The sequence below is a fragment of the Schistocerca americana genome, chromosome 3 (assembly GCF_021461395.2).
Source record: "Schistocerca americana isolate TAMUIC-IGC-003095 chromosome 3, iqSchAmer2.1, whole genome shotgun sequence".
Taxonomy (NCBI): Eukaryota; Metazoa; Arthropoda; class Insecta; order Orthoptera; family Acrididae; genus Schistocerca; species Schistocerca americana.
In genome coordinates, this window is record NC_060121.1 from 431,509,769 (window position 1) to 431,522,289 (window position 12,521).

Genomic DNA, 12,521 nt, shown 5'->3' on the forward strand with positions numbered 1-12,521 from the left:
CTGTGTTATTTTTCATCAAAACACAAATGATCTCCAGAAAGCAATTCATCAACAGGTAGATACAGAATTTCTTAACTTCCTAAAAGCATTTTACTCACAAAAGTACTGTCAAGCAAATTTTGTGACTGGGTTGAGGATTCCTTGGTAACGAGGAAACAGAATGTTATCGTGGGAGGATAGACAGCGACAGTACGAGTTTCAGGAGTGTCTCAGAAAATGTGTTGGGCTCCTGTTATTTTCACGCTGTATATTAATGGGCTGGCAGACAATATTAATAGCAACCTGAAACTTTCCTCCCCATGGACTACAAACCCCATTGGTGGGGAGGTTTAAGCTACTAAATGACCCACTAAGCTATTCCGGCGGAAGCTATACTTCTGGTCGGGTCACACATGCCAAAGTGGTCAGCAGGTAAAAGACCAGAGTAATACTAGTCCCGCTAGGGAAACTCCCTTCATGGGAGTATGTGTGCGGCAACCACATGGGCCTTCATCTAAGTCTGACATTGTTTTCACTTGCTTGTATCAAACTACTTCTTCCTCCTTTCCTGTAGATCTCTTCTGGCTAAATCTTTTTTTTTTTTTTTTTTTTTTTTTTTTTTTTTTTTTTTTTTTTTTCACCGCCGACGGTACTTGCCTGCAAGGCCCAAGGGCGTCTTTAATTCTCATCTTCTATAGCGGAGGAAGACCTCCACATGGGTGGTAAAGCCAGCCTTTCTAAGAGAAAAAAGCCGTTCAGAGAAAGTCTGGCCCTCCAACGTGGGGATCACGCGAAAAGGCTGGCATCTCATGCATGTAAAAAACATTACATCGCAACCTCAAAATAAGACTCGTATGAAAACCGAAATTCATGAATGTTGACAAGTAAGAAAAAGTTTAAGAATTACGAATCAAAATACTTTCATGTAGCCGTATAAAATATTCGAAGTCTGTGGATGCATGAGCTTAAGAAAATACTCTATGATTATAATACCAGTATAGTAGTCATTATAGAAGCCAAACCGAGCGATATGGCGCAGAGGATAAGCACACTGGACTCGTACTCGGGAGGACGACGGTTCAACCGTGTCCGGCCATCATGATTTAGGTTTTCCGTGATTACCATAAATCGCTTCAGGCAAATGCCGGGATGATTCCTTTGAAAGGGCACGGCCGTCTTCCTTCCCAATCCTTCCCTAATACGATGGGGCCAATGACCTCGCTGTTTGGTCCCCTCCCTCAAATCAACCAACCATACAAACCAAAAAGAATTTGGAAGGTACCATATATATAGAAAATTATGTTATGTTATACGATGGAGTGACATTTGAGCAAAGAGTGTGTAATGGAGAGGCAGTACTGATAGCCAGAAAATAGCAAGAAAACATACAGCAGTATGGACTAGTAAACGAAAGTATTGTTACAGTTAGAGGAAGCTATGCAGCAGACGAAGGAAGGAAGGAAGAAACAGATCAGTACTACAATGTGATTACAGAAATAACCGAATAAAATAAACAACACTGACCGTATCATCTGGTGGGAGACTAAATGCAAGAATTAGTAAACAACTCATCCATCAGTTGAACGGCAGCATTGGAGAAGGTACCTTTAATAACACTGGAATAAAATTGAGTTTGTCGCCTTTAATGAACTTAAAGTAACCACTACATTTTAAAAAGAAAGATCAACTTAAATAGACATGATCTGCACAACGCCACAGATCTCTTGTTGACCACATAATCCAACAAAGATAAAAAGTCAGTCGTCACCTGCACAAGAAAACCTTTATTTGCTTCACGTTATCGGTTTCAACGGTTTCAACTGTCATCTCCAGGAGTGAAATAGTCTCAAATCATTGGTAAGCCAAAGTCAAAATAAGAATCGGACGGTAGTGTCCTTTGAGACAGAATCGATAAAAGAGAGTGACATCGCTAAAATATATATGTGCGATGAGCAGCAAACAGTGAACTGTCAAACGGCAAATCATATGTAGTATGTGCAACGAAAGTCAACCAAATATAATCGAACGAAAGCAAGATTGGAAAGCGCAGGTATTGCGTATACCACTTCATATAATCTTTCGACAGGCAATGGAATGCAGTTTACGGAAGAAGGAGTGGAAAAAGTAGTGTGGGAAGGATGTGGAAGAGATCGTGAGGGCGAGAAAGGGCATAAGGACTGATTCTCGACTGGCGGAAGAAGAAAACCACATACTTTTCGCTGATGATGTAGTTGAAATGAGTAGGATTCTCACCTTGTTTCATTAACACGTTAACATGACGCTACCCTGAAACTTCCTGGCAGATTAGAACTGTGTGCTGGACCGAGACTTGAACTTGGGATCTTTACCTTTCAGTAGTGATGTCACAGCTGGTGTGAACTTGTAAACACGAAATGGGCGAAGGGGAAGAAAATGGGAAGAATGGGTGGGAGACTATAACGGCTAGCCGCACAGGGCATTGTGTTAATTCAAAAGTTAAAAATTTGTGGCCGACCGAGACTCGAACCCGGATAAACCATTTTCATGAGCGATTGCGTTAACCGCTTCGGCCATCCCGACACATCGTCGGCTGGCTCAAATTTTCAACTAATCGCACGTTGCAATGCAGAGTCCCTCGTCCATTAAACTCACTACTTGCAAATCCTGATTCCCGTAGAATTTCGGACGATATTTGTGCATTCGCACTGAAACAACTGTCTAGGAGCTGTTCCCGTCTTTTCTCTGAAATATATAGATATCTGAATGATTTTGGTTCTCTTCGGCATTTCTGTCGCTATTTCCCACCCACCTTTCCCTTTCCTTCCCCCTCCAACATTTCATGTTTACTGTTTTAGGAACTTTAGGTCATCACCCCTCATCTCCTTTGCCAGAAAATTACCAGCAGCGCGTGACGCTCCTTGGTGGTTACCCATCAAATACCGTCCACGCCCGGCGTTTCCTAACTTGGGTGATCTGATGGAAACCGCTGTACTCAAAGTGGCAAGGCCGTCGACACTCTTGGAGATAAATGCAAGTTATTCCGCGGAAGCCTAGTTACAAAATTTCAAGAACTAATTAATAAGAGGAGAATCTAAAGACACTCTTCAAGCTCCTACGTATTGTTCACGTAGGATTCGTGAAGACAACATTAGAGTTACACCACGTACAGACGCATTTAAGTGGTCGGTATTTCCCTTGATCCACAGGCGATTGAAAAGCGAAGAAACACTAATACCACCATGGTAAGTACACCCTGATAAGCATACCGCATTGGTTTGCAGAGTATGATTGCAGATATAGAAAAAGATATCTGCGATTTAAAAAAAGAACATATATTTTTTTGGTGAATCGTGGAGACTCGAAAGCTTTTTAAGTAATTTATATTCATTTCTTGCAAACAGTGCTCCCAAAGTTCACCTTAGTAAGCGTCATTGTACTGTGTAGTTTACAGGCTGCTTACGCCACCAACAAATGAATCATATAAAATACGGCATAATTTTTTTTAGTTCTTAGACTTGTCTGATAGGGTGAAAAAAGAAGCAAAAGGAATCGACAGGAAAGAGACAGGGGCTCCAGCATTAGAATCAGATCTTAAAAAGGGCTTTGAGAGACTTATAATAGAATAAGGTAGAAGGGGTAAGTAACATTCCATCGGAGTTTCTAAAAACATTGGGGGAAGTGGCAACAAAAGGGCTACTCACGTAGGAGCGTAGAATATAAGAGCCTGACGATATAACATCAGACTTTTGGTAAAACAACCCCCACTCAGTTCCGAAGACTGAAGGAGCCGACAGCTGCGAAAATTATCTCACAATCAGCATAGCAGCTCATGCATCCAAGTTGCTGACAAGAATTACATACAGAAGAATGGAAAACTGAGAATGCGTTAGGTGAAGACAGTTTGGCTATCGGAAATCTAAAGGCACCAGAGAGACAGTTCTGACGCTATAGTTAATAATGGAAGCACGACTAAAGAAAAATCGAGACACGTTCATAGGATTTATCTACCTGTAAAAGCGTTCGACAATATAAAATGGTGCAAAATGTTCGGAATTCTCAGAGAATGGGGTAAGCTATAGGGAGCGATGCTAGTATGCACGAGGGCCAAGAACGAAGTGCTCGTATTAAAAAGAGTGTTGCAATGTAGTCTTTGGCTCTTACTGTTCAATCTGGCAATGATGTCAATTAAAGAAAGGTCCAGGAGTGGGCTCGAAATTGAAGGTGAAAGGGTATCAATGAGACGATTCGCAGATGACATTGCTATCCTGAGTGAAAGTGGAGCAGAATTACTTGATATGCTGAATATAATGAACAGGCTAATGCGTACATGATACGTACAGAGAGTAAATCGAAGAAAGGCGAAATAGTGAGAAGTATAAGAAATGGCGTCAGCGAGCGACTAATATCAGAATTGAGGATCACGAAATAAGCGAAGTTACCGAGACATCAAAATAACCAGTGATGGACAGAGCAGGAGGACATAAAAAGCAGACTAGCATAGGCAAAGAGGTCATTCCCGCCCCACAGAAGTCTAGTAATACCAAACATAGGCCTTAATTTGAGGAAGCAATTTCTGAGAATGTACGTTCGGAGCACAGCGTTATGTGGTACTGAAACATGGACTGTGAGAAATCGGAAACACAAGAGAATCGAATCATTTGAGATGTGGTGTTCCAGAAGAATGTTGAAAATTAGGCTGACTGGTAAGGTGAGAAATGAGTAGGTCACCGCAGAGTCGGCGAGGAAAGGAGTATCTGGAGAACCACTGGAAAGAAGAATAGAGAGGATGATAGGAGATCTGTTAAGAAATTAGGGAATAATTTCCATGATACTAGCAGAACCTGTAGAGAGTAAAAACTGTAGAGGAAAACAGCGATTGCTATACATCCAGCTAATAACTGAGGACCTACGTTGCAAATGCTATTCTGAGATTAGAAAAAAAACGAATTCGTGGTGGGCCGCATCAAACCAGTCAAAATACTGATGACGAAAAGAAGAAAAAGAAAGAAAAGAAAACTTAGACTTTTCTTCATTTTCTGGAGAAATTATTTGAGACTTACAGCAGCAAACGAAGCTCAAAACGTTTCCCTTATAGAGGCAAAGGAACATCTGGAGCAGACGGCGAACCCCCAAAAGAACGGCGCCGTCAGGCGGCTGACCGCTAGCGGGGCCACACCACATCAGAAGCCGGTAGCCGCTGTTGCAGGCGAGCGCTCGCTCGCTTTCGCCCAGCCCCGTCACTGGATAACATAACGCCGCAATATCCCAGAACACTGGCGGCGCCTAGCAGCAGAGAAAAGAGGCTAGCTTATCTCTGACGCTGTATAAATTACGACGCCACACGGGGTCTGAGCGCTCCACAGAAATTTTCCTCACTGTCAAGTGGCTCTGGTATTTTCGTTACGCAAGCTGTAGTAGACGTCGAAAAAAGTATAAAAATGTTTCCAGTTTACTGCTTTAAAATTACGCGCACTGCAAGCACTGTCGTCATCTTAAGTCAATAAGTACTCAAAAGTTGACGTTTTACAGGACGAAATACTACAAAAGTAAAAGTTAGGAATAAGGGAGGATGAGGGAATTTGATGTGCCTGAGGGGATTTTATTATTAATCTTACGACTGTAACCTTAAAAATCATGGAGTTTCATTCAATGTATCCCTGTTTAAGTGCTAAGATCACGTCACTTTTGAATGAGACCATACACAGCAAAAAAAAAAAAAAAAAAAAAAAGGTTCAAATGGCTCTGAGCACTATGGGACTTAACATCTGTGGTCATCAGTCCCCTAGAACTTAGAACTACTTAAACCTAACTAACATAAGGACATCACACAACACCCAGTCATCACGAGGCAGAGAAAATCACTGACCCCGCCGGGAACCGAACCCGGGAACCCGGGCGTGGGAAGATGCCTGTCATCTCGACTGCTAATGATACGAGGCCGTTGGGATCCAGCACGACGTTCCGTATTACCCTCCTGAACCCACCGATTCCATATTCTGCTAACAGTCATTGGATCTCGACCAACGCGAGCAGCAATGTCGTGATACGATAAACCGCAATCGTGATAGGCTACAATCCGACCTTTATCAAAGTCGGAAACGTGATGGTACGCATTTCTCGTCCTTACACGAGGCATCACAACGTTTCACCAGGCAACGCCGGTCAACTGCTGTTTGTGTCTGAGAAATCGGTTGGAAACTTTCCTCATGTCAGCACGTTATAGGTGTCGCCACCGGCGCCAACCTTGTGTGAATGCTCTGAAAAGCTAATTATTTGCATATCACAGCATCTTCTTCCTGTCGGTTAAATTTCGCGTCCGTAGCACTACACCTTCGTGGTGTAGCAATTTTAATGGCCAGTAGTGTAAGTGGGCTTATGAAAAAAGTCTGTCAGCACGAACTGTTGCGAACCGGTCATTAGCAGTGGGACTATAGGCACACATGCCTCTAGCCTGTATTCCACTCACGCCACAGCATCAATGTGTACGGATCGACTGCAATGGCGCGCACTGGTCTTCATCGATGAAAGCAGATTCTGCCCGCACGCAACTGATGGTCGTTTGCGCGCACGTCGTAGACCTGGTGAGCGCTGTCTGGTAGAGTCCTTTCGTCCAACATAAATTGGCCCCACCCCAGGATCGGTATGTGCAGAATGTTGTTAGACCCGTTCCTTTGCAGTTCTTGCAACAGGAAGGTGATGTTTCGTTCCAACGGAATAATGCTCGCACACACACTCCCGTAAAACTCAACGTGATCTGCAATACGTGCAGCGACTTCCCTGGCCAGTATGATTCCGGACTTGTCTCTAGTCGAGCACGTGTGGGATATGGTGGCACGAGAAATGAATTGTGCATCTTGTCAGCCTAACTCTTAGAGAGCTGCATGAACAAGTCGAGCAGATACCAGAGTCAGCGCCTACACTACCAACCGTGGAGACTACACTACATAGTAATATAAGTGTTCCAGCATGGGTCGATAGCTTGTATTTCAGATCCGCTTGTGCTATTGATCTATAAATGAAATCAATTCATGAATTGATATTCATTGTTGCAACAATAAATGTTGAGTGTATTGGAAACTTCTAAATGGTATACTAATTTTTTTTCGGCAATACATATTTTCTATGACGCCATATCCGTCCTAATTTTTACATTGCACCATTTTAACCGAACACGGCGCTAAAGTTCCAAATCAAATGAGGTTAAGTAGAGCATAATACGATCCTTGCCGCGCGGTATTAGCCGACCGGTCAGAGGCGCTGCAGTCACGGACTGCGCGCCTGGTCCCGGCGGAGGTTCGGTTCCTCCCTCGGGCATGTGTGTGTGTGTTTGTGTTTGTCCTTAGGATAATTTAGGTTAAGTAGTGTGTCAGCTTAGGGACAGATGACCTTAGCAGTTAAGTCCCATAAGATTTCACACACATTTTTTTGTAAGATCCTTTTGTAGAAATAGTAAACAGAAAAATTGAAACTGAATGGCTCTATACATTTCTACAAGAAGATTTAATTCTACAGTTGCTTCCCCAGTCAAGCACTTTCTTTTTTTTTTAACTGGTTCAAATGGCTCTGAGCACTATGGGACTTAACTGCTGAGGTCATCAGTCCCGTAGAACGTAGAACTACTTAAACCTAACTAACCTAAGGACATCACACACATCCATGCCCGAGGCAGGACTCGAACCCTCGACCGCAGGGGTCGCGCAGTTCTTCCAGACTGTAGCGCCCAGAAGCGCTCGGCCTCGTTGCATTTACATTTTTGTTTTGTTTTAGCGTGGAGCAGAAAGAAACCCCACATTTCCTACGCGGGGATGCAGCCCAACAACTGAATAGGGGAAATTCATCAGCTTATCTTATTAGCATAAGTTCCCAAAACGGAGATGGACTTAATCTAAAAATAGAACACATAAATATATCGTTGCCTGATAGATCACGCTGTAATCGACAAATAACACAACTGAGTTTCAGAACAATAGTATCTCGAGAAAAATGTATTGGATCAACAACATAAGCAAAAGCGTTTGTGGCAAACGACTCAGTGTTTTCCACATTTCTCCATATAACTATTTTGAAAACTTCATTCCTTCATTATCTGAGATGATCTTGTCGTATACACATTATTCCTGTTTTCACAAATATTTTCCTTCATAATCTCATTGCGGCAGCCACCTACTCCCACAACCCAGTCCACTTCGTTTTCAGCTGTCTCAACACCCTAGTTCAAAGCTCTCCACCCCCATACCCATACAATCCGCTCCCTGAGCCTTCACCATGGTGTGACAGCAATATACACAACGTCTGTTCCGTACCTCCCAGCAAGTTCCTTTCAGTGCATACCCTGTCACAACACAATGTCGATACCTTCACCTTAATGAAACATTCTTCCAACCCTATCGCACCATCCTAATTTCCCCCTGTATGCTCCATTATACAGATAATAAATTTCCCCTGGCCAGAAGTGAAGTTACAATTGGTCACAACAGCAACACTCCCACTCCGCCACAACCCTTACTCAACAACTGCCTCTTAAAACCCTTTGTCGCTATCTACATCTGACCTAATAATTCCATCTCTTATGATATCCTCACTCACACCTCTTCCACCTATACTACTGCTGCTGACCTGTCACGAATATAGAGCAGTTATTATAAGCAGCTATTCTGGTGCACCTCTCTAATAATTCTAATCTGATGACCAACCTCTACACCCCCACCCCTCCCCTATCCCGCTAACTCAACACCCATAAATGCGCTATTTTTGTCTCTCTCGACTTAGAGAAAGCCAACGACATGTATGGCACACTCATCTTCTTTTCAAACTCCAAGCTTACACACTTCCAATGAATTATGTTTGAATTATTGCATCCTCCCTCTCTAACCACCCATTCTTTGTCACCATTAACAAAGCCAACTCCAGGGCCTACCATCCACTGCATGTGTTGGGGGACTAATGACCTTAGCTGTTTAGTCCCCCTTAAACATCCCAACAACCACCACCACTGCATGTGTGCTCCAAGGCTCTGTCTTCTCTTCTCCCCTCTCTCTTCTCTACACTGCCACTAAGCCCAAACCACCAGTGCACCTCCTCCATTCCGCTGAAAACACCGCTCTCCTCGCTCTCTGTCCTACACTCCATAAATTCCAACGATCCATCCAAATCCACCTGAATCATTTTTCCTCCTGCTGTAACTAATTGCTCCTCAATATCAACCCATCCTAAACACAGGCGGTAATTACAGAACGCAGCATCCACTTCCCCCATCTCTAGGACTTCTAACTTACCATTTAGACTGTACTGTTCAGCTAACTGATATTGTAGAATATCTTGAACTAACATTCGACCAGTCACTAATGTAGAAACCTCACCTACTAACCATCCAACAGAAAGCCCACAATAGACCAAAACTACTAAAACTGCTGACTTTCTGAACTTGGGGGTACGCCTCTTCACTGTCCTCCACAACTACAAATCCTGCACTCCTACCCAGCCTTTGCAATTTGAATGTTTCATGGATCTCTGCCCCGCTCATGTTCTATAAGTCCCTCGAGATCCTGGAATGCCACCCACTCTACCTTGTATTCTGCATCCGTTAGTGTTCCTCCTACAAGAATCCTTTGCCAACTCTTAACACTCACATTGAACACCTCCAAACAACCTACACCCTCCACATACTCGAGCGTCGTGAACTGCAGATCATTAGCCCTGTCCCAACATTTACCTATCCTACCAGCTCTAAAACCATCCCACCCAAGGCTTCCTTCCTCTCCCCTCTCCTTATTACCCTAGTGCTACTGGTTTAGTCAGTGCAATGAAATTCTTGTATGGTGGTGTAGCAAGTATATTTTCACAGTTCTGAAGGTGCTCGTGCTGGCCGGGTGGAATGTGTCAAAAAAAGGAATGTTGCATGCGACTCGTGGCTACTCTACAATTTTAATTTCTAATCGTCGCTGTTCCCCTGCTAGCAAATGCATGCGCTCTCTAAATTTTATTTTATTTTTCATCCCAGAAAAGACATATTTTATTCAGGTTGATGAGGTCTTCTTGTGCATTAAATATGGTAATTAAAGTCGTTTTTCTCGTAAATGAAAGAACACTGTCATATCCGGTGATTATACGGGGTTCCAGAGCGAGTCTTTCACTATGCAGCGTAGATTAAAGCTCTGTTACACTGTAGGCAATACTGAAACCAGCCACAAGTTATTTTTGAAATGACTTTATTGTACCACTGCTAGTTTCAGGTCTGAGCCCATCGCAAGATGGCAGTGTTGACTTCTTTGTAAGTTATACATTTGTGTTGTAAAAGGAACAAAGTTTTTTTGGTGCAAGGTTTACAAAAGGTTTCACATTTGCGTCCTAAAAAAATATAACAAAGTTTTTGTTATTACATAGTTTAACACTTATATATGCTCTATACATTGTACTGAATGAAAAGCCCACCTTTAGATATTACAAGACAGAAGTTTGATTTTCTTTTACAATTCATACTGATCAATGAACTGAACTAAATACAAGGTAGCAGATACATTTGTTTGCATCAGCTGCTGATGTGATGTGCCAAAGAAGGTGATATGTCTATAGATTTGACGTACATCTGGAGTTACTTTTTCAGTGTCAATTCAACAACAAAAGCTATGTGGATGACACACTTCTCTTATTTGATGAATTAACATAAAAAAATGACCAGTTTACAAAAGAGGTTAGCAAACTCCATGAAAATATAAAATTTTGTGTTGAATACGAGATTGATAATGACATAATTTTTTGGATGTAAAAATTAATAAATACGATGGTAAAAATAAATTTAAAACATAGAGAAAACCCACTACAATAGATGTCACAATTAACAGTTCCTCGCATCACCCAGAGCAACACAAAATGGCGTATTGTAGGAAAATCCTCAACAGAGTGAAAAAAATACCTTTGGGCATTGAAGATAAACTACAAGCACCAAAAACAATTAAATTAATAGCCCACAATACTGAGTACAGCTCTGACGCCATCACTAAGCTTCACAACTGAATTAAAACCAAGAATAACACACATATCTAAGTCCAAATCAAACAACACTTTAGCACAAATAACTTCTCAAAGTTCTGTGAAATATTTCTGCATTCCATTCATTGCTAAAGTGTCATATCAGGCTCTAAAATTATTCCTTGCCAAAAATATCAAAACTGGTTTTTCCACAAATAATGAAATGAAAGACAGAATTGTTCCCAACTTAAATTTAAAGATTATTTATAAACTAAATTGTTGTGTGTGTCCCAAGTTTTGCATTGACCAAATTGGTAGGAATTTCAACATACGATTCCGTGACTATATGGTGCACTAAGGCTCAAGGACTTAAATAAGTCAACTTTCGCTACTCACTTGGCCCTACACTGAAATAGAGAGATAAGTATCGATGAAAACAGAGATATTACATTTTGCCGAAAAACAAGTACAGATGAATTTTTCAGAGGTGTTAGAAATATACAGAGTGAGTCACTAACTATTGCCACCAAGAATAACTTTGAAAGTATGATAGTAGCTGAAAAGTTTGTGGGACAAATGTTGAACGGAACCACGAGGGCTATAATATGACGTTGGTTTTTTGTTGCTGGGTGGGGTCGCTTCAGAGGTATGAAGGTCAACATCGTTTTTTTAAATGGGATGCTATAGTTTGGTATTCATTTTCTGATAGCTGCTATCGATACGAATCCACTGATGTGTAACAGTAAGGTCTTTGAAGGTCATCGAAGGTCAAAAAGGTTGCATGAACGTCCATTTACAGAGGGTGTTCGAAGTGATGACCATTGGTATCAATTCAGTGCTACAACCTTCTTTTTCACGCATTGAGTGGTATTCCTTATCACTTCGTACTTATCGAATTACATGCTCTGACAATTATCTCCGAATACGGCATATCCATCTAACGTGCCATTGACATGTAAACACCATTTGACGGTTTCGCAATACAACACTACTAGGAACGGTAAGTCTAGTAACGTCGAATCAAGCGAATGTGAATGATGTATTCCTTCGAAGAACAAGTTGATATGCTTCTCATTTACGGTGACTTATACGCTGAAAGATATCCTCAACGTACTCACCCTACACGTCGTACATTTAAACATGTGTATGATAAATTGACAACAACTGGATCTTTAACGCATCGGTAACATATCCGGCAAAGGAAAGTGACCAACGAGGAAACGGAAATTGGTACTCTTGCAACTGTGATTCGAGATCCTTGTGTTAGTTCGCGTAAAATCGCACAGGAATCTGGAGTGAGCCAGAGTAGTGTGGTTGGTGTTCTGCATCGCCAGAAATACCATCCTTGCCGTATCAGTCTCCACCAAGAATTAACTGGTACAGATTATATGCGTCACATTGAATTCTGCCGATGAGCACAACTTCAGATTCAAAGGGATGACACATTTGCTAATTTGATTTTATTTACTGGCGAGGCTACATTCACGAACCATGGAAATGTTAATTTGCATAACATGCATTATTGGACAACTGAAAATCCATGTTGGCTCCGGCAAGTTGCACGCCAAAAATCGTGGTCGGTGAATGTATGGTTT